The sequence below is a fragment of the Oryctolagus cuniculus genome, chromosome 6, assembly GCF_051225735.1.
Source record: "Oryctolagus cuniculus isolate XC-2025 breed Fujian yellow rabbit chromosome 6, ASM5122573v1, whole genome shotgun sequence".
Taxonomy (NCBI): domain Eukaryota; kingdom Metazoa; phylum Chordata; class Mammalia; order Lagomorpha; family Leporidae; genus Oryctolagus; species Oryctolagus cuniculus.
The window spans coordinates 25386266-25408692 of NC_142872.1; the positions used below are offsets into that span (position 1 = coordinate 25386266).

At 44.8% G+C, this 22427-nt stretch overlaps 1 protein-coding gene across 2 annotated transcripts in view; it reads left to right on the plus strand.

Annotated features, from left to right (window-relative positions):
* The first annotated feature begins 1482 nt into the window (after positions 1-1482).
* The window catches only part of SMAD5 (SMAD family member 5), a 49902-nt gene continuing 28957 nt past the window's right edge, over positions 1483-22427 (plus strand). The window contains exon 1 of one of the 2 annotated variants that reach the window (XM_008255047.5): positions 1483-1702. The gene's annotated coding sequence lies outside the window, so the exon portion shown is untranslated. Of the gene's footprint in view, positions 1703-2113; positions 2711-22427 lie in introns of those variants that run through there. The other variant, XM_051843412.3, reaches the window with a different exon arrangement.

Genomic DNA, 22427 nt, shown 5'->3' on the forward strand with positions numbered 1-22427 from the left:
GACGTGGGAGACCCAAATGGAATTCCTGGCTCCTGGCTTCAGCCAGACCCAGCCTCAGCCCTTGCAGCCTTTTGGGGAGTGAACCAGCACATGGAAAATCTTTCTCTGTCTTTCCCCCCACCTTTCTGCCACTCCTTCAAAAAAAAAAATCTTTTCAAAACACTGAGGTTTTAGTTTTGCATAAAAATCCAAATTTCCAACTTTTATTTAAAAAAAATCAGAAGATTTGTCCACAGTGGGCCCTTCTTCCTACGTTTCCCCATGATGGCAGTTGGAGTGCAGTAGCAGCCAGCATGCCCTTTGCTGGGAGCTGGCATGCCCTGGCTGCCCACCCTGGCCCACTCGCCTCCCTCGTCAGACCTCTGTCATCCCTTGGGATGGCCACACCCCGATGCAGGGACTTCTGCAGCATTTATTCAGTCTCTTTCACCTGAAACAATGGCTGGAGCTGGAGCAAAGGTAGCGCTCTGTGGGTCAGGTGAGATGAAGCAGTTTGCAGCCATGGAGGTGGCAACAGAGGTAATGAGAAATGGTCAGAGTGAGGATCTATTCTGAAGGTAGAGTTAACTGGACTTGTTATTGAATTAGGGTGTGAAAGAGGATTCCAAAACGACTCACTTTTATTTGTACTTTGTAAAAAAGACCTATTTATTTAATTCAAAGAGCTACAGACAGAGGAGGGAGAGAGCTCTTGCGTCTGCTAGTTCGTTCCCCAGATGGCCGCCAACACTGGCCTGGGAGCTTCATCCGGGTCTCCCGCAGGGGCTCAAAGTTGGCCTTTGCCAAGATGGGACGATGGCGTAGCAGGCAACTGCTCCACTGTCAACGCCGCAGTGCTGGCCCCTCTACTTAATCTATTTTAAAAGGAAGCCCTTAGTGGAGTATCTGAAAAGCGGTATTGATTTTTTAAAAATAAAAATTATTTAAAGCTTTGCCTCACTAGCTACTCTGTCAGTCATACCCTGGGAAATAGTGACAAAGTGGGGGGTTTGTAAGGAGAAACATCCCGAAGAGCCCCAGTGACTACGCGGAGGAGGACATTAGCCTCCGGGCGGCCCCTCCTCGTGGACAGGAGGCCCGAGTCCCCACGGGGTCTCCCTCTCCCTGGCAGTGGAGCCCAGTCCCGCCGCACAGGGTCGGGCCCTGCCCACTTCCCTAGGACCGCAAGAGCTCCAGGGTTGCCCCATGGGAGGGGCTTCGCAGAAGGTGTGAGGTGGCAGAAACTTATTTTGAAGCGCTGCACCGAAAGACATCTCTTTGTTCAGATTTATACCACAATCAACTCCGAAGATGTTCTGGTGGACCATTTATGTTAAGATCCAGGACGAATCCTTTATTATAACTGCGTAGGCTTGGTCAGGCAGGCTGCTGCTGGGAGAACAGCAGGCCTCGCCATCTCCGCGAGAAGCCTGGACTCATCAGAAGCCGGGCTTGGCTGGCGCGGAGCCAAGCATAAAAGCTTCCTTCGGCCTCCGGGGCTGCGGGCCCGCCCTCGGTCCCGCAGCGGTCACTCGGGCCTGGCGCGCATGCGCCGATCCCAGCGGGCGTCCTCCCAGGCTCCTTCCCTCGCTCCCTCCCTCCCTCATCCGGGTCCTGGGCGAGCGGGCGCCGTACGCGTGTCCCGCGACCGGGCTGCTAATAAAGTTGCAGCGAGGGGAAGCGCAGCCGCGGCGCGGGGAGAGCGCGCCCAGCCGGCTCGTGAGTGAGTGAGGGGCCCCGGGGCGGGAGAGCGAGCGGGGCCGGGGTCAGCCTGGACGTCGCTTGCCCTCGGGCCCTGGCTGCCGGACTCTCCGGCCCAAGCGGGGGCGTGCGGCCGCGGGCGGAGCCGAAACGACCCGGGGCCTGCAGGGCGGGAGGTAGGCCGAGTCCGGGCCTGCCGGGGTCCCGGCGGGCGGCGGAGGCCTCGCTCGCCTCCCGGTCGGATCTGAGGCGGGGCCGGGGCTGGCCGTCGTCCCGGTCGCGCCGCGACCGCGGGGACAGTGGAGGGCGGCGTTCGGGCCGCCCTCGCGGGGGTGGGGGCTCCCTGGCCCGGCCGCTGTCGGGGGAGCGGTCTGCTGGGCGACCTCCTCCAGGCACCGCCCTCGGTACCCCGCCCCGAGAGGGCTGCCGGCCGACTGCCGTCCCCCGGCTGGACGGGTCCGAGCGGCCGTCGCTTTGTGTTTCAGAGATAAGGATCCACGCTTATCGGTGGGAATTACACTCTGGGCGCTGGGGATCTGCTACCGCGCGCAGCTGGTCGTTAGCCCTGGCTTCCGCCGCTTGCCCTGTCAGTTTTCCCCCACTGCAGAGGTCGCTTCGGCTTCCCGGAAGCCCCTGCAGGCTGCCGGAGCCGCGCCAGAGCGGGGTCTCTTGGCCCCGACCACGCTCAGCCTCTGCCGGGCCCCCCACTTCGGCATCTGTGCTCGGAGCCGCGCTCCGGGCGCTTCCCCCTCCCTCTTCCCCTTTTAGCCGCGGTTATTACGTGGAGTTTGGAGCCTAAGCTTTGAAAACTCCCATGTGGCGCCTGTCTTAAGTCGGAGCATGCTCAGTAGCCCAAACAGAGTCTCGGTGCAGAAAGAACTGGGGCGAGGATAGTCGGGGTATTTGGACGCGTGCCCGCTCGCGAACAAAATGTTCCAATTCTGGCTTCGATGGCATTGGAGAGCGGCGCTGCGGCCGGCCTGGAGGTGCGCCGCGCCTGAACACCCCGGGCCGGATGGTTATCTTGATTGTAAGAGACGGCGTTTCCTGACCAGCTGGAGGGCCGCGGCGGGGGGTGGCTGCGTGTGCGTGTCAGAGGGTGTGGTGCTAAGTGTATCTTGTTTACCTTCACTTTTCTGTGGAAAAAGTTTTGAAGTCTGGTTGGGTTTGTCACATCGCGCCTGTTGCCTAGCACTGCCCCAAGTGTTCTTACCTCGTCTCACGCAAGCTCCGAGGAAGGACGGCGTCCGTCTTGTTCACGCTGCTTCTCTGAAACTGCGGTCCTTGAGTCCTCAGAGGACAGGAATTCCCCGGCATGAATTAGTTTGTAATTTTAAAGCTGAAAAGTTAAAAGCCTTAGTCCCATAGGTTCAGTACCAGTCCATATAGTTTGAAAATTTTAAACATGCGGATGCTGCGGTGTTGATTGGGGGAAATTAACACTCACTGTGGCAGTTTCACACTTTGATCCCAGTACCAGTAGGAAATTACTGTGTTCCAAGATCGGAAAGTAAGAAGCTATTTGCGGATATGTAACAAGTTGTTTTGTATTCTTACTGTTTTGGTAACTATTGTGTTCCTCTAAAGTGCACCTCCAAATTACGGAACAGCTCAGAAGAGACAAGTTAACAAAGTTTAACTTTCATAAAGGTTGTAACATACTATGTTTAGGTTTTCAAAATCAGATTTTTGTTTATGATAGCATGTTTGCCCCCAGCATTGTTGCCCTCTGGCAGTGCCCTTTACTTAACAGCTTACCAGGGTAGCTTTTTCTTTTCAGATATTCATTCATCAAATCATACATCTATTTTTTTGTGTTGTAGCTGAACTAGGCAGCGCAGATTAGATTAGCTTTCTCAATTGATTTTCCTCTTAGGTTTCAAGTGCATCTCTAGGATATGGTCTAGTTATCAGGAGGAAGAGAGCAGCAAACTGGATGGAAAACTGACATAGTGCTTTTGTAGATTCTTTGCAGACCTGGTTGTATTATCTGCTTGTCTGGTTCTCTGGTAGGCGCCATAGAAATGGGTGGATTGATAAGTGCTGGGTTTCTTTCCCCCTCTGGCAAAGTCAGCCATTAATTTCAGTGGGAGACAGTGGTAGAATGTTGTTACTAATGAGGTTTGAATCAGATCCTTGTTTACTGTTGGTTATGTAACACGTTGCGGGGAGTATTATTAAAAGTTGCATTCTGTAGCAAGGTAGAGGCAAGTAAATTCTGCTTACTGTCTTCACTGAGTTTTAATTCTTGGCTGAAGCTGAAGGCACATTAGACTACAACCATAATTATACCTGGGCAGCCTGTCTGTTTCCTGTTTTCATCATGAACCCAAACATTATGATTTGCAGTGATGATCTTTTTTGTCCTTTGCGTTAAACAGAGTTAGTGTGTTTTTCCCTCACAACTGAAAACAGATTTGTAACTTCGTCGAATCAAAGATTTTAATGTTTTGGAAGACTAGGCAGTGATATACAAAGGATTTTTTTTTGTTTCTTAGTAATTTAAATTGAAATACCATCTGAAAATCTTTTTCACATATCTTCTTTGATTTGTTTTATGTAACTTTTATTATTACCAGTAGTTTGAGGGGTCTTTTTAAAAATTTTTTTTAAAGATTTATTTTATGTATTTGAAAGAGTTACAGAGCAAGGTAGAGCCAGAGAGAGAGAGAGAGAGACAGAGAGGTCTTCCATCTGCTGGTTCACTACCCAAATGTTTGTTTTTTAAAGATTATTTATCTGGGGCCGGCACTGTGGTGCAGTGGGTTAAAGCCCTGGCCTGAAGTGCTGGCATCCCATAAGGACACTGGTTCTAGTCCTGGCTGCTCCTTTTCTGATCCAGCTCTCTGCTGTGGCTTGGGAAAGCAGTAGAAGATGGCCCAGGTCCTTGGGCCCCTGCACCCATGAAGGAGACCCGGAAGAAGCTCCTGGCTTTGGATTGGCGCAGCTCCTGGCTGTTGCGGCCATCTGGGGGGTGAATCAATGGATGGAAGACCTCTCTCTGTCTCGACCTCTCTCTGTAACTCTGTCTTTCAAATAAATAAAATAAATCTTTAAAAAAAAATCATTTATCTGAAAGGTAGAGTAAGGGAGAGATGGAGAGATCTTCCATCTGCTGATTCACTCCCCAGATGGCCGTAACTCCTAGGGTCAGGACCTAGGAAACTCCATCTGGACCTCACATGGTGGCAGGGGCCCAAGTACTTGAGCCATCATTGACTGCTTTCCCAGGTGTGCTAGCTGGAAGCTGGATCAGAAGCAGAACAGCTGGGGCTCAACTGTTGGTCCACTATCACAAACAGCAGTTTAACTTGCTGTACCACAATACCAGCTCCACTTAAAGGAGTCTGAATTTAAGAACATATTTATTATTTCTATATGTGTTGGTAGTGCCACATCTAGGTGAATTTTAGAGCTGACTAACATGTACTGTGAGATGAAGGGGTTTTTATTCTCCTGGTCTATCAGTCTTTGTTCTCTTTATTTCTGGAATGTTCTCCCACCTCCAACCCTTGGCTTTGTACTAAGAGTGAAGAAACAAGATAGTTCAGTTCTTCAAAGATGTCAAGGCTTCTTCTATTCTGATTTGCTAGTGCTCATAAGGTCACAGGCATTGGCGAAGAGTCCTTATAAGGCACAGTGCCAGCCTGAGGAATGATTATCTCCACCAGTCTGGATATTCTGGAGAAAAGGGTATCTGGGAAGGTAGCATCCACAAGAAATGGAATGCCCAGATATATCTTCCTGATGAAGAAGATGATGAAGGACCTCCAAAAGTTGACCCATGTCCTTTTTTCTTCTTTAAATTTTTATTTGTTTATTTGGCAGAGAGAGGAAGAGACAAAAAGAGAGAGAGCGAGGAGAAACATCCATCCTGTCTGATGGTTCACTCCCTAAGTGTCTGTAATGGCCAGACCCAGCGGAAGCTGAGAGCCAGGAACCCAGTCCAGGTGTTCCACTTGAGTGATAGGAACCCACTGCTTGAGCTGTCACTGCTGTCTTCCAGGGACTGTCTGTATTAGCAGGAAGCTGGAGTCAGGAGCTAGAATGGAGTGTCAAACCCAGGTAGTCTGATGTGGGATATGGGCATCATTAACCAATAGACTAAACACTTGCCCCAACCCATTTCCCTTTTCACTTCTGAAGTTAATTAAATAGTAATAATGGAAATGTTCAGCTTATTCCTGCAGTCACACACCCTTTACCTCTAATCAGAGCTCTGAATCTAAGAGGTGTCTTTACTAAGTGGAAGATTACGATTTAGAACTCTAGAAAGAATTCTTAACTAGATTGCTGAGGCCCATGTTGTAGCACAGCAGTTAAGCCTCTGCTTGTGATGCTTGTATCCCATATGCAGACTGTTGAGTCCTGGCTATTCTGCTGTTGATCTAGGTTCCTGCTAATGCACCTGGGAAGACAGCAGAAGATGGCCCAAGTACTTGGGACCTTGCCACCCAAGTGGGAGACCAGGATGGAGTTCCTGGCTTCAGTCTGGCAGACCATTTGGGGGAGTGAAGCAGTGGATGGAAGATGTCTCTCTCTCCTCTCTCTTCTTCCATCTTTATATCTGCCCCTCTCTTCTACAAGATTATAAATCTGGAAAAACAACAACTACAGCAACTAAATTTTGTCAGGACCAGCTGATTTCCCAGTCTCATAGGTCACCTTCCTATTCAGATAGCTTTTATTGTATCTCAGTTTGGAAAGATGGAGTAATCTTAGCATTTTTGGTTTTTTCATAAATAATCAGCCAGTTCTGGGCTAAATTTAGTTGTGATTTTTTTTTTTAAACCTTGGGCAGCCAGCAAGGGAGGTTTTTCGTCCAGTTTTAGTAGAGTGGTGCTTTTAGCGATTTTTCTTCCTGCTTTTACTGTGTCCTAATTTGGTTGAGATAATGTCTTGGAATAAAGAGTTTCTTACTAAGAGTTCTGTGTGTGCAGTACTGTAGTTGTAATTCACTTTTGGAAGCTAGTTGTTAAAGTATATTTTATAAGCAGATTTTGGTCTTGTACCCTTTGGGTAGTTTCTGCCTATAATTTATAGACTGCTCATGTATGGGAATTTGAAAATAGTTTTATCTGTTGTGACAAGATACTAAGTGGATTTTCCTTTGCATTTCCGTATGTTTTTGTTCAAATGAAAATAATAATAAAAAAGACTAGGTTCCCTTGCCACCATTCACTCAGTACATCAAGCTGGTATCTTGGGAAGCTTATACTTTACAGATTTAACTGTGATCTCAGAATATGGCTGCTGCTTTCAAGACAAGTTTTGTTTTGTTCAGTTTTGTTTTCATGGTGTGTTGGGAACTGCCTAGTGCTTTGTATGGTAGGCTGTATAACTTAAGACCTGGTCATTCTGGTTTTTATCTTCTCAGGAAGAGGGGTACTGCAGAAATAATTAAAAGACAGGCCTCGATTTTCTTCCTTCCAGCTTCCTTCCCACATAAGTGAGTGTGTACTTAGCTTGCTGAACATTTTCCACTCTTTGGAGTTGAAAGTGCAGATTACATAAATGAAGACTAGAGTGGAAAAGGTACCAGAGTCATCTGTATTCTCATTGCTTTTAAGTAGGGAACTTGAATTCTGGGGTGCATGTTGAAGTATATGGAGAATGTCTTCACAATGCATTGAAGTAAGTGTTTGTGTACATGGATAGCTCATTGTGTTCCAAAAACACATTTTACACTAATGATTTAGTATGTGTACTTGACGATTTTATGATTTAAAGGAAAGCATTGTAACGACTGACCAGCTCTGTCTCCTCCTGTGCCTACAAGCCTATACTGGCCCACTTGGATACATCTGGGAGCAGTGTAGGTAGCAGTGTAGGAATCTTGGAGGCTTGGGGGTGAGGGGCTGAGTGATACATAAACATCAGGCTCAGCTTACTTAGAGAATTTAGAGAAGCAGGTGAAGCTTAAAGAATGGTTAAACACTGCGAAACAAAAGTCTAAAGTGGGAGACAAACGTAGAGACGATTGTGTGGGCACAACGTCTAGGCAAGAGGATTATGACGTGGAAAGTGTCGGGGATGATGAGTTCTACTCCTAAAGGGCTTTGAAATCCACTGTGAGAATGTCTGATGTCTTTGGAAATTGGGGGTCACTACTGGGAAAATGGTGATTTAAATGTTTCCTATAGAAAAATACATTTGGCCGGCGCCGCGGCTCTCTAGGCTAATCCTCCGCCTTGCGGCGCTGGCACACCGGGTTCTAGTCCCGGTTGGGGCGCCAGTTCTGTCCCGGTGCCCCTCTTCCAGGCCAGCTCTCTGCTGTGGCCAGGGAGTGCAGTGGAGGATGGCCCAAGTGCTTGGGCCCTACACCCCATGGGAGACCAGGATAAGTACCTGGCTCCTGCCATCGGATCAGCGCGGTGCGCCGGCCGCAGTGGCCACTGGAGGGTGAACCAACGGTAAAGGAAGACCTTTCTCTCTGTCTGTCTCTCTCTCACTGTCCACTCTGCCTGTCAAAAAAATAAAAAAATAAAAAAAAAATAAAAAGAAAAATACATTTGGTGCCGTGTGATCGTATCCTTTCTTCCTTACAGATGTTCTCACAGGGACTAGGATATCTGAATCTAGAAGAGCTGTGGGCAAACTTACTTTTGTTTTTTTTTTCCTCTTCTCTGCCTGCAATTGTGAAAGAGACAAGTTTTTTAAAATTGGTGTAACTGAATCTAGGGTTGATGAGACAGTGGTGGTGATTATCTGCTCTTGCTGACACTTGGTGACTACTATTAGAGCCACAAGAGTAAGATTTTTACAGCTTTACCCCTACTAAGCTGTATGCAAGTGGCTTTTCCCATTTCAAGTGACCCTGGGCACCTTGGTTCATAAACCTGCATAATCTGGGACTTTTACTAAAAATGTGGGTAGTAGGGGTGAGCATGGATGCAGCGGTTAAGATGCTGGTTGAGATACCCGCATCACATATCAGAATGTCTTTTTTTTTTTTTTTTTTGACAGGCAGAGTGGACAGTGAGAGAGAGAGAGAGAGAAAGGTCTTCCTTTGCCGTTGGTTCACCCTCCAGTGGCTGCCGCGGCCGGCACACTGCAGCCGGCGTACCGCGCTGATCCGAAGGCAGAAGCCAGGTGCTTATCCTGGGATCCGAAGGCAGAAGCCAGGTGCTTATCCTGGTCTCCCATGGGGTGCAGGGCCCAAGCACTTGGGCCATCCTCCACTGCACTCCCTGGCCACAGCAGAGGGCTGACCTGGAAGAGGGGCAACCGGGACAGAATCCGGCGCCCTGACCAGGACTAGAACCCGGTGTGCAGGTGCCGCAAGGCGGAGGATTAGCCTATTGAGCCGCGCTGCCAGCCGCAGAATGTCTTGTTTGAGTCCCTGGTTCTGCTTCTACCTCCAGTTTCCTGATCATGCACATTCTAGAAGGGAGCAGATAATAGATCAGATCCCTTCTGTCTGTGGGTCCCTGCTGTCCACGTGGGAGACCTGGATTGAATTCCTGGCTCCTGGCTTCAACCTCGCCTAGCCTTGAGTGTTGGGGGCATTGGGGAGTGAACTCATAGATGGAAGATCTCTGTCTTTAAGGTGGGACCCCTGCATTCTAAACCCTAATGAATCTGATTTTTTTGAAAAACAGACTTGTTCTATTTATTTGAAAGGCAGAGTGACAGGGAAAGGCAGAGAAGGATCTTCAATCTGCTGGTGTACTCCCCAGATGTCTGCAATAGCCAGGACTGGGCCAGGCCTCAGCCAGGAGTCTGGAACTCCATCTGGGTCTCCCACGTGGGTAGCAAGGGCCGATGTGCTTGGGCCATCTTCTGGTGCTTTCCCAGGTGCACCAGCAGGGAGCTGGATCCGGAGTGGAACAGCTGGGACTCAAGTCATCACTGCAATGTGAGATACTGTCAGTGTCTTAACTTACTGTGCCACAATGCCAGCCCCTGGGCAGTGTCTTTTGAGCCTGAGTTCCTAATATGGAGTATTCCTGGCATATGGTAAGCACCCAGTAAATCTTGAATAAATCTAGTTTCTACTGTCACAGATTCTACTCTCATTTCTGCTCATATGATCTCCAGATTTATGTATTTTTTTATTCTTTCAAGTTTTAATTTCACATCTTCTTGGAAGTATGTCAATGCTTGCTTCCTTGTATCCTTCCATTGTCATCTTCTTTCTCATTTTGTCCTTTACTAGAATGCTCTTTTTTTGTAGTTAAATGATATTTTCATTCTTCCAACTATTAAACCTTCACCTTTCTGTTATGCTCATTTCCATTCTAGTTCGTTGCTAAGCCTTATTGAGTGTTTATTTATGGTGTCACTCATACCTCTTCCTTTTCTATCTGTACTGCAATCACCACTCTGGTCTGTGTACCTGAGTGTGTGTGCTCATCTCATAATTGGCTTACTACCATGTTTTCCGTTTGCCCCCTAACTAGTCTCTTATTTGGTCATGTGCTGTTGCCGATTTTTATCTTCTTGAAGTGGCTCTTTGAACATACCTTCACGTTTAGATAGAACTCTGCAATGAACATTGATGATATCGAGCATTCTGATTCCTTAGCTGGGCTTTCATTCTGTCCTGCTGCCTTTCCCTCATGTTTTGCCGACATGGTTTGCTGATTGTCCCCTCCTTGTTTGGCCTATCTCATTTAAAAAAAAATTTTTTTTAATTTTACTTAATGAACATAAATTTCCAAAGTACAGCTTATGGATTACAATAGCTTCCCCCCCACCATAACTTCCCTCCCACCCACAACACTCCCCTCTCCCACTCCCTCTCCCCTTCCATTCACATCAAGATTAATTTTCAATTATCTTTATATACAGAAGATCAATTTAGCATATATTAAGTAAAGATTTCAACAGTTTGCACCCACACAGAAACACAAAGTGTAAAATACTATTTGAGTACTAGTTATAGCATTAATTAAACACCTAAGAGTAATTGTGTATTAATTAGAGTTCAACCAATAGTTTTAAGTAGAACATAAAAAATACTAAAAGGGTAAAATATTAAGTTCTTTTTTTTTCTTTTTCTTTCTTTTTGTTTGTTATATAATTTTTTTTTTATTTAATAAATGTGAATTTACAAACTTTTGTATTGTTGTGGCTTCCCCCCACCCCCCGCCAACCTCCCTCCCTCCCGTGGCCCTCCCCTCTCCCACTCCCTCTCCCATCCCACCCTTCATCGAGTTTCATTTTCAATTACTTTCATATACTGAAGATCAACTTAGTATATACTAAGCAAGGATTTCAACAGGCTGCACTCACACAACCACACAAGGTATAGGGCGTTGTTCGACTAGTAGTGTTGTTTTTAAGTTTCATAGTAGAACACATTAAGGACAGAGATCCTATGTGGGGAGCATGTACCCAGTGACTCCCGTTGTTGATTTAACAATTGGCACGCTTATTTATGACGTCAGCAATCACCCGAGACTCTTGCTATGAGCTGTCTAGGCTGTGGAAGCCCCTTGAGTTCACCGACTCTGAACTTGTGTAGTCAAGGCCGTATCCCAGTGGAGGTTCCTTCCTCCCTTCAGAGAAAGGCACCTCTCTCCTTGATGGCCTGTTCCTTCTGCTGGGGTCTTGTTCACCAGGATCTTTCATTTTGGCCAATCTCATTTTGCTTACTGATTGATACTTGGTTTTTCTTGTTAGTGTCCTTTCTTATCCAGTGGACTGTGAATTATAGGTGGCCGTATTCTTAGTTGGTATTCTGTGCTTTGGTAGTTTGAAAATCTGTGGAAGTGTGGTAAGCTGGTATCTGTCTCATCCTTCAGGCTTGTATTCCCCTGAGTGCAGTGTGTTTGTGTTGGGGTGTGTGGGGAGTCTGAGCTAGGTATTTTTAAATACTTGTTAAGCATTCCACGGTTGGTATGTTACTGGACACTCGTGAATCAGAATGCTCGATATCATCAATGTTCATTGTAGAGTTCTATCTAAACGTGAAGGTATGTTCAAAGAGCCACTTCAAGAAGTTAATTACTTCTTAAGCAGTCTTCTTCACAAGTATACGATCTTTTCACTTTTTCCTTTCTCTGCTTTCCAATTGTATTGGTATAATCCCTCCTCCTTTCTGTTCCATTTAAGTCCCCTAAATAGATCTGAATTTGAAAGAGTTGCAGAGAGAGGTAGAGCCAGAGAAAGAGAAGTCCTCCATCCGCTGGTTCACTCCTCAAATGATCGCAACAGCCAGAGCTGAGCTGATCCGAAGCCAGGATCCAGGAGCTTATTCCAGGTCTCCCACGCTGGTGCAGGGGCCCAAGGACTTGGGCCATCTTCTATTGCTGTCCCAGGCCATAGCAGAGAGCTGGATCGGAAGAGGAGCAGCCAGTACAGGAACTGGTGCCTATATGGGATGCCAGTGCTGCAGGCTGGGGCTTTAACCCCTTGTGCTACAGCGCCGGCCCCAATCATTTGTGTAAAGTTTGTAAAATCTTGTAGATTTTGCAAAATTTGGAATGTCTAAAGCCATTGTGGTGAGGGGGATACTAATGAATGGGCACTAATTTTATAAGCAGTCTGTCACTAGTAAATTTTCTAAAGATTTTAAAATATTTTAGTAAATTTAGTTATTTGAGAGTCAGAGAGCTCCTATCTACTGGCTGCTCCTCAGATTCCTACAGTGGAGTGGGGGTGGGAGTGGGTGAAACTAGAGCCTGGAATTCAATCCAGGTCTCCCATGTGGGTGGCAGGAACCCAGCTACTTGGGTCATCATTGCTGCCTCCCAGGGTCTGCAGTTAGCAGGAAGCTGCCATCAGGAGCCAGAGCTTAGATTGAACCCAGGTTTACCGATGTGTCCCAGATATCCTAAAGGACATTCTAACACGTGTCTTAAATGGTAGACCAAATGCCTGCCCCTAGATTTTTTTTAATAATTCCTAAAATGATTTATTCATGTATTTATTTATTTGAAAAGCAGAGCAATGCAGGGGGGTGGGGGAGCTATCTTCCATCCACTGATTCATTTCACAAATGTCTGCAACAGCCAAGTCTGAACCATGCTAAAGCCAGTAGCCAGGAACTCCATCCTGGTCCCTCCACATAGGTGCAGGGACCCACGTACGTGGCCATCTTCCATCGCTTTTCCAGGCGTATCAACAGGAAGCTGGGTTGGAGGAGTAGCCTTGATTGTGGTAGATGGGATGTCGGTGTTGGAAGCTTAATGTGCTGTGTTACAACATTGGCTCTAGCAGATATTTTAAGTTGAAGTATATAAATAATAAAGTGCACACATCTTAGGTCTATAGCTCAATAAACTTTTTTAATTTTTTTGACAGAGTGGACAGTGAGAGAGAGACAGAGAGAAAGGTCTTCCTTTGCCGTGGGTTCACCCTCCAATGGCTGCCACGGCCGGCGCGCTGCGGCTGGTGCACCGCACTGATCCGATGGCAGGAGCCAGGTGCTTCCTCCTGGTCTCCTGTGGGGTGCAGGGCCCAAGCACCTGGGCCACCCTCCACTGCACTCCCTGGCCACAGCAGAGAGCTGGCCTGGAAGAGGGGCAACCGGGACAGAATCTGGCGCCCCGACCGGGACTAGAACCCGGTGTGCTGGCGCCGCTAGGCGGAGGATTAGCCTAGTGAGCCGCGGTGCCAGCCGCTCAATAAACTTTTACACATGCTCCCACCTATGTCTTCACCACCTATATCAAGATAGAGAAAATGTCACGCTCCCTAGAGGTCTCTCCTGGGAGCCCTAGTATCATACTAGCCTCTGACACCATAGGGTAGTTTTATCTGTTTTTGAATGTTATAGGATGGAATGGTTTAGTACATAATCTTTCCATTAGTATTATGTCTGAGAAATTAGTTCACGTTTTATGTATATTAGTTTATTTTTTGTTGCTGTGACATTCCATTGTATGAATTTATTAGCATGATTTATTTACTCCATTGTTAATGGATACTTGGGTTCCAAATTGGCACTACTATCAATAAAATTCCCATGAACATATACTTGTCTTTTGTTGGACATAGCATTCACTTACATTGGGTATGTACTTGGGAATGGAGTTGATGGGTCATGGAGATTTATTTTGACTATTAGAGACTACTGTCAAATAATTTTCCACAGGGACTAAAGCTAATTTATGTTCCTTCTTGCCATATGTTAGTGTTCCAGTTGTTCTGGATCATCTTTTTTTTTTTTTTTTTTTTTTTTTCTTAATAGCCATACTGGAGTATTCTCTGTCTCACTGTGTGGTGTTGGTGGTTTTTGTTTTTGCATTTGTCTTTTTTTTTTTTTTTTTTTTTTTACAGGCAGAGTGGACAGTGAGAGAGACAGAGAGAAAGGTCTTCCTTTACCATTGGTTCACCCTCCAATGGCCGCCGCGGCCGGTGCACCACGCTGATCCGAAGCCAGGAGCCAGGTGCTTCTCTTGGTCTCCCATGGGGTGCAGGGCCCAAGCACTTGGGCCATCCTCCACTGCACTCTCTGGCCATAGCAGAGAGCTGGCCTGGAAGAGGGGCAACCGGGACAGAATCCCGCGCCCCTACTGGGACTAGAACCCGGTATGCTGGCGCCGCTAGGTGGAGAATTAGCCTAGAGAGCCGCGGCGCCGGCCTGCATTTGTCTTATAGCTAGTATTGAGCCCGTCTTCTCATCTGTTAAACATTTTGACACCTTCTTTTGTGAAATGTCTGTTCATCTCTTTGGCTATCCACTAATAAATTTTTATGGTGCATTTTGCTTCCTTGTATAACTTTGTTAAGATTTAAGTAATGAATACTGGGATAGCTTAAATATATCAGTTATACAGCTGGAAAGTAAAGAATTCCATTTCACATGTTGAAAATTTCGAATTGTTCCATATTTAAAGACTTGGAACCAGTTTTTTGGCCTAGTGGTTGAGGCCCCTGTGATCCACATGTGAATACCTGGGTTCATGTCATGCTCTGGCTTTTGACTCCAACTTCCTGCTAATGCAGACCCTGGCACTGTGGTGATGGCTTAAGTAATTGGGTTCCTGCCACACATGTGCTAGAATTGGATTGAGTTCCTGGCCTAGCCCCAAATGTTATAGGTATTTGAGGAGTGGAGGAGCTCGCTCTCTGCTTTTTAGATAAGTAATTAAAAAAAAAAATTGAGGGAACCAGTGTTGTGGCACACCGGGTTAAGCCACTGGCTGCAATGCTAGCATCTGAGTATTAGTTTGAATTCTGACTGCTCCACTTTCCATCCTCCTTCCTGCTAATGCACCTAGGAAAGCGGCAGAGGATGGCCCAAGTGCTTGGGCCCCTGCCACCCACATGGGAGACCCAGAAGGAGTTGCTGGCTCCTTGGTTTGTCGTGGCTCAGTCCTGGCCATTTGGTGAGTGAAGCAGATTGAAGATCCATCTCTCTGTCTTTGTCCCTTCTCTATTCTCCGTTAACTCTGCCTTTCAATTAAATAAATAAATCTTGGGAAAAAAAATGTTGATTGCAAGGGTTGTCCTTTCCCAAAGTGCTAGTTTTAAGAAAATATTAGTTTTGAGTCTTAGGTTTTAAAAGTATGATTCCCATTGTTCTTTCTGAAGCCAGTCTCTTGAAATGTAACTGACAAGCCTGTTTACTAAAATCACTAGTCTTTCCCTTGTTTATATTTAAACTTTCCCATATGTGTGATCTTCTGTAGTACCATTTGATCTAATTATAAGCCTGTCTTTTTTTTTTTTTTTTAGCAATTCTTCATAAGTAACTTCTTGACTAATAATTGAATGTTTCGTAATATTCAGATATTTGCTTGCTGTTCTTTTCACTTTATTGAAAATCTATTTTTTATTGTTAATCTATTTTTTTATTGTTACATCTCTTTGTGCAGAATCTTAAATCTATTTCTCATCTTTACCTCCTAGTCGTGCCTTCTCAGTGGAGTTTACCATCACTTATACTGATAGAGCAGTCTTCCCAGGGCATATATGTGGTATCCACCAGCGCTTGGGATTCTGAATCCTGCATCCAAGTACCTGGTCGGAATTCTGGCACTCTGCACTTCCTACCTGGCTTCAGAGTAATCTGCCTGGGGGCAGCAGATGGTGTGTCATGTATTTGAGACTGAGATAGGCCAAGATGGGGTTCCTGGCTCCTGGCTTCCACCTGGCCTATCCTGGCTGTTGCTGACATTTGGGAAGTAAACCACTGGGTGGAAGATCTATGTGACTCTTCCCTTTGCTCTGTCACATTGCCTTTCAATTAAAGATGGAAAGAAAGATACATATTTTTTTGAGCAACCATCCAAATGCCCTTAGTTCAGATGGTGGAATTATTAATATTTTAGTTACTTGAATTTAAAATGTAAAATATCTGTAATTTTAAAGTACAGTTGACAGAAAAATCAATGATCATTCATCATTACTATTGTAGTGTGTGGTATGGTGCGTGGAATAATGCCAAGTCTTGGACGGATTTTATACTGGCAAGTGAATATATGCTCTTATTATTGTCATTAATTAGTTTTTAATGATGAATATTCAGTGAACATAGTGTGTGGGGAAGGGAAGTCTTCACAAAAGGGAACTGGACTTGAACTTGTCATTAAAGATGACTAAGATTTCTCTTTGAAGACTCAAACGGGTAGAGGTGCAGGGATCTGGGCTGTGTCAGGATGTGTGTACATTTTGTGGTACAGTAATAGGTAAAGTTAGATTGGAAATACGACTTTTTTCATCTGAGTAGTAATAATTTTTTTCTTATTATTTTATTTTATTGACAGGCAGAGTGGACAGTGAGAGAGAAAAACAGAGAGAAAGGTCTTCCCTTACGGTTGGTTCACCCTCCAATGGCTGCTGCGGCCGGCGCACCGCGCTGATCCGATGGCAGGAGCCAGGTGCTTCTCCTGGTCTCCCATGGGGTGCAGGGCCCAAGCACTTGGGCCATCCTCCACTGCACTCCCGGGCCACAGCAGAGAGTTGGCCAGGAAGAGGGGCAACTTGGACAGAATCGGCGCCCCAACTGGGACTAGAACCCGGTATGCTGGCGCCGCTAGGCGGAGGATTAGCCTATTGAGCTGCTGTGCCGGCCTGAGTAGTAATAATCTTAATTGGTGTTTGAATAGCTGTAACATTGTTAAGGGTGTGCACACACACATCACACATTATTTAAACTTTCAGTGAATGAGGAGTTATCTCTTTTACAGAGAACTTAATAAGTTTTGAAAGAGTCATACCTGCTTGTAGTCATTTATTTATTAAAGTACAGAATCTAGTATCCTGATTTCATTATACTACTTTTAGTTAAAAATAGTAGATTTTGGGGGCTTTGTGGTGTATTGGGTGTTGGCATCCCATTTGGGCACTGATTCAAATCCCGGCTGCTCCACTTCCAGTCCAGCTCACTGCCAATATGCCTGGGAAAGCTGCAGAAGATGGTCTAAGTCTTTGGGCCTATGACACCCACACAGGAGACCCTGAAGAAGCTCCTGTCTTTAGTCTGGCCCAACCCTAGCTGTTGCAGACACTTGGGGAGTGAACCGGTGTATAGAAAATGTATCTCTCCCTCTCCCTAATTCTTCCTTTCAAAGAAATTCAAATAATAAATCTTTTTTAAAAAGTTAAAAAATGAATTTTTTGAGTTATGGAATACTTCAACACTTGAAAGAAGAGAGGTAATGATGTATCTGTGCACTGTGACAGATGGTAGAGCAGTTTGCTTCAAATCTAGTTTTTTTTTTTTTTAAACACAGCTCATTTTTTTTTTCATGTTTGCTTTATCTTTCTTTTCCTGCTCACCAAAATACCCTGAGGTTGTTGTGTCTCAATTCCACAGATATTTTTATTATCTCATTGTTAATTTTATCCAGATATTTGTATAAAAGTGTGTTTATGTAGTTGGCCCTTTGTATCTGTGAGTTCCTTAACCACAGGTTCAACCAGATGTGGATTGAAAATATTATGGAAATAAATGGATGGGTACTAGACACATACAGATTTTTTTCCCTTGTTTTTATTCCCTAAACATTTTAGTGACAGCTGTTTACAAACCATTTATATTGTATTGGATATTATAAGTAATGTAGATATGATTTAAAGAATATGAGGGGCAGGTGTTTGTTGCAATGGTTAGGATGCCTGCATGCAATATTGGAGTGCCTGAGTTTGAGTGCTGGCATTGCTTCTGATTCGAGATTTTCTTGTTAATGCACATGGTTGGGTGCCAACCATCCATAAGGGAGATCCAGATTGAGTTCCTGGCTCCTGAGAAGTCAACCAATGAGTGGGTAATCTCTTTGTCTGTCTCCCCACCTTTCATGTAAATAAAATAAGTAAAATATTTAAAATAAGTAAAAAATTTAAAAAGACCAAATTGTAGCATAATGCTTTAAAAAATATATAAGAGGGTGTGTAGGTTATATGCAGATACTACACCTTTTTACATAAGGGACTTGAGCATCTATGGATTTTACTTTCTGTATGTTTTTGTGAAAAAAAATTTTTTTTTGAACATTTATTTCATTTATTTGAAAGAGTTACAGAGGGAGAGGTCTTCCCATCTGCTGGTTCACTCCCCAGATGGCTGGAGCTGTGTTGATCCGAAGCCAGGAGCCAGGTCTTCTTCCTGGTCTCCTACGCTGGTGCAGAGGCCCAAGGACTGGGGCCATCTTTTACTGCTTTCCCAGGCCATAGCAGAGAGCTGGATTGGAAGAGGAGCAGCCCGGACAAGAACCGGTGCCCATATGGGATGCCGGGACTTCAGGCCAGGGCGTTAACCCTCTGTGCCACAGCACTAGCCCCAATCTCACTTAATTTAAAATAAGGTAGTATTGTAGGTCCAGGGGATCTGACATTGGGTTGGGAAGATGAGACTGTGTACTAACATTTCAGTAGAGAAGACAGAGTAAATAAATAAAAAGCAATACTGTAATATCTGGTTAGAGAACATACTATGAAAGAAAACTGAATAGGATGAGGAGGTGGAGAGTGAGAGAAGGCATGGTCTTTATGCTACTTTAATTAGTGGGTTTCTCTTTCAGGAGTTGGCATGGGAGCAACTGTATTAATAGAGTAAGTCATGACAGATCTGGGAGGAGAATTCCAGGGGAGAGAACATTAATGCCAAGACTTTGAGGCAGAAATAACCTTGGAATACATGAGAAGTGGAAAAGATCTACTGTACTGGGTTAGTTGGGAGAATGGTTAAGAAATTAACTTGAGGGTCCGGCACTTTGTTGCAGAAGGTTAAGTCTCCGCCTACAGTGCCGGCATTCCTTGTGGGTGCTGGTTTGAGACCCAGCTGCTCCACTTCCGATCAAGCGCTCTGCTAATGGGCCTGGAAAAGCAGTAGAAGATGGCCCAAGTACTGGCTCCTGGCTCCTGGCTCCTGGCTTGACCTGGCCCAGCCTTGGCCATTGCAACCATTTGGGGAATGAACCAGCAGATAAAAGATTATCTTTTTCTCTGTCTCTTTCTCTGTATCTCTGCCTTTCAAATAAATTTTAAATAAATCGCAAAAGCAACGAAATTATTTCAGAGAAAGAGCCAAGGGCAAGATAGTGTGGATCCTATAATGTAGCTTAAGTTTAAATTTGGATTATAGTGGTGAGCCAGTGGGTGCTTTTTGAGCAGGGGAACGACATGATTTGACCTATGTACATGATTACTTCTACACTGGACTTTTGTTGAGTAGAAAAGAACGTAGAAACTTTTGTATAAAAGATCTTGAAGATATGTTGTCATAGGTTCTTCTGTACCTTTTTTCTCTTTAATATGCAATCTTGTAAAAAAAGATAATTGCGAGTTTTGTATTTGCTTGTTCAAATGTAAAATTGCTCTTGAAGGACTGAAGAGGTAAAGGTATTGGGAGCCTGAGAGAAGGGGAACTAATGATAAAGAATAGGATGAAAAAAAGCCAGATACCTTAAGCTTCTTACATGCCAAGAAAAGTGTACAAGTAAGGATCCAGTTAGCCAAATTTTCATAAACTGAGCTCTCCTGTTTGGTGACCCAGAGTGAGAACCAGCACTTTCCCAGGACAGCAGAAGCCACTCGTGTTTTCTTGTGGTTTCCACCCCACTCTTACTTTCACAGGGTAACACTCTACCCCTAACCTCCTGGCAGCTTCTGATAGCATGCATTAGTCTCTCCTCATTTTTGTACCTGCACTCTTAATTTCATCCTATTCATTGTAACTTGATTCTGTGATTCTTTGATCGATACCCTTTGTTAAAAGGTTAAAACAGTGCAGAAGTCAAATAGAACATATAATGAAGGGCTCCTGTGTTTCCTCCTGGTCCGTGCCTCTCCCCAGAGGCAGCTGCAATGAATACTTGTAGGGAGGCTGCTGGTCCTTGTTCTCTGTTATATACACAAACCATTCCCTTTTTCATGTTAGTAGTTAATTATGATAATGGTAGGTTATTAGTTAAACATTTATTAAGTGCTTTCCATGTACCCTGTGCAGTTCTAAGTGATTTATATGTAATAACCCATTCTCATTTTATGGTTCAAACTTCCCCAGAGTTATAGTACCCACATTATTGTTTTTATTGACTGCATAGTATTCTTGCACTGTATCAAATTTAAGCCCATTTTGTCTTTAGTTTAAAAAATTTTTACTTGTCTACTTGAGAGGCAGAGACACATCAAGAGCTCCCATTTACTGGTTCACTCTCCAAATAAAACGGCTGGGGCTGTGCTGGAGCTAAAGCCAGAAACTCAATCTAGGTCTCCTGTGTATGTGGCAGGGACCCAACCGTTTGAGCTAAGCTGCCTTCCAGGGTCCAGATTGGTGGGAAGTTGGAATCTGGGGCCAAAGCCAAAGAACCACCCCAGTTACTCATGAAATGGGAGGCAAGTGTCTTTTTCTTTTTCCTTTTCTTTTTTAAAGATTTATTTATGTATTTGAAAGTCAGAGTTACACAGAGAGAGGAGGGGGGTGGTCATCCGATGGTTCACTCCCCAATTGGCTTCAATGGCTGGAGCTGTGCTGATCCGAAGCCAGGATCCAGGAGCCTCTTCCAGGTCTCCCACGTGGGTGCAGGAGCCCAAGGACTTGGGCCATCATCTACTGCTTTCCCAAGCCATAGCAAAGAGCTGGATCAGAAATGGAGCAGCTGGGTCTCAAACCTGCGCCTGTATGGGATGCCAGTGCTTCAGGCCAGGGCGTTAACCTGCTGCGGCACAGCACCGGCCCCTTTTTTTCTTTTTTAAAGATTGATTTATTTATTTTCAAAGTAAAGAGTTACAGCTCTCTGGGATGCAGTGCCAGCTCTGGAAGCAAGTGTCTTAATGGCTAAGCCAAACACACTTCTTTCCCTTTATCACAGTTGGTTGAATTGTTTCCATATTCACTGCTACATGTAGAATGATGAGTGTATTATGAATTGTGATCTTCAGCCTCCTCTCCTTGGCCTCCTTCCTTAACATATTTCATTGCTCATGGATTCTTTCACATGCATTGCCTTACCTACATCCCTTATATTCCAGTATTCCTGATTAAATCTCAGCCCAGCCTGTGCTGTCTCTCTTCTTGGAAAGTCTCTGTTCATGTCCACCTATATTTTGTTTGTGTCCCTTTACCTTTGAAATTTCCCTTCTGTCTCAGTCAAAACCAGGCCTTTGCTTTCTGATTAAATCGGATTATTTTCTACATGATCGCTGTAGTTAGAACTGGAGGTCAGCCTTCTTATAATTTTTTTAGCACATAGTGCTTCAGGCTCTGTGACCTGTAGCTTTCATTCTTTGTTACATTTGTCTTGTTACATGTGTCAGTCTTCATTGCCTTGGAAAAATTATCCTACACTGGATTGGGAAAGACAAGGTACAAGGCCTATCCATAGATAAGGAGTGGCCTTCACTTCCTTGTCACCTTTCAGTCTGGTGCCATGATAGCAAGCTGGAAAGGATCAGTATCCAGAGCAGTGCCCGGCTCATACTGACTGTGAGTAAGTACATGGAATGAACAGTTGTTGGCTCTCGAAGTGAAATGTATTTGGTTTAAATTTTTTTTAAAGCCCCATTATGGCTGTTTACCCCATTTGACACTTAATAAACCATCAGTAATTGTACCAACCATTGATTTTAACTGAGTTTTCTTTATGTTTACCTGGGGTTTAATTGAGCCCACATGTTCTTTTCTGGTATGATGTATCCCAATCCAAAATAATCTTGATGCTAGAATTTGAAAAGGTGGAGCCATAACACTGCTTGGTGATTCTGGGCATAAGAAAGGAAGTGCCTTTGTTACTGACTGGACCAGGTGCCCATTGTCTGTAGTTGGCTGGGCAGTGCTCTGCAGGGGGTTTTACCCACTCTTCCCAGGAGAGCACTGCTGCACTACCCTTTCTCCTGTCGTTGTCTTTTCTCTGAAAGCTTTGCAGTGGTGCACGTGGTAGTTTACCTAGAGCTGCTGTATTCTTATCCTTAAAATACCACAGAAGCAGGTAAGAATGATAAAATTGTAAACTGACCCTCCCCCCCTTTTTTTTCCTAAATTGTGAATTTTCTTTAAATATATTTGGCATTCATAACTTTAAAAAGAGATACTTGGTAGTTTTTTTCTGGAAATTTTATGTGCTTACGATTTGAGGGTTTGGTATATCTTAATACTGTTTGCATCTAATTACATGGCTTGAGAGGATCATAGCTTTTGTTGAAACCATGTAAGTCAGTGCAACATTTTAAAGAACATGATGACTTAAGGAAAGAACTAGATTTCTGTTAAGTCTTTTGTTCAAATCAGTACTTATGTTCAAAACTGATACAGCATGTAGCATGGCTTACAGTGTAGGAAGGTACTTCGGAATCAAACCTTACGAGAGTGTTTTAGGGCTTAGTGGCCTGACCAAAGGAAAGCAGGGCTATTT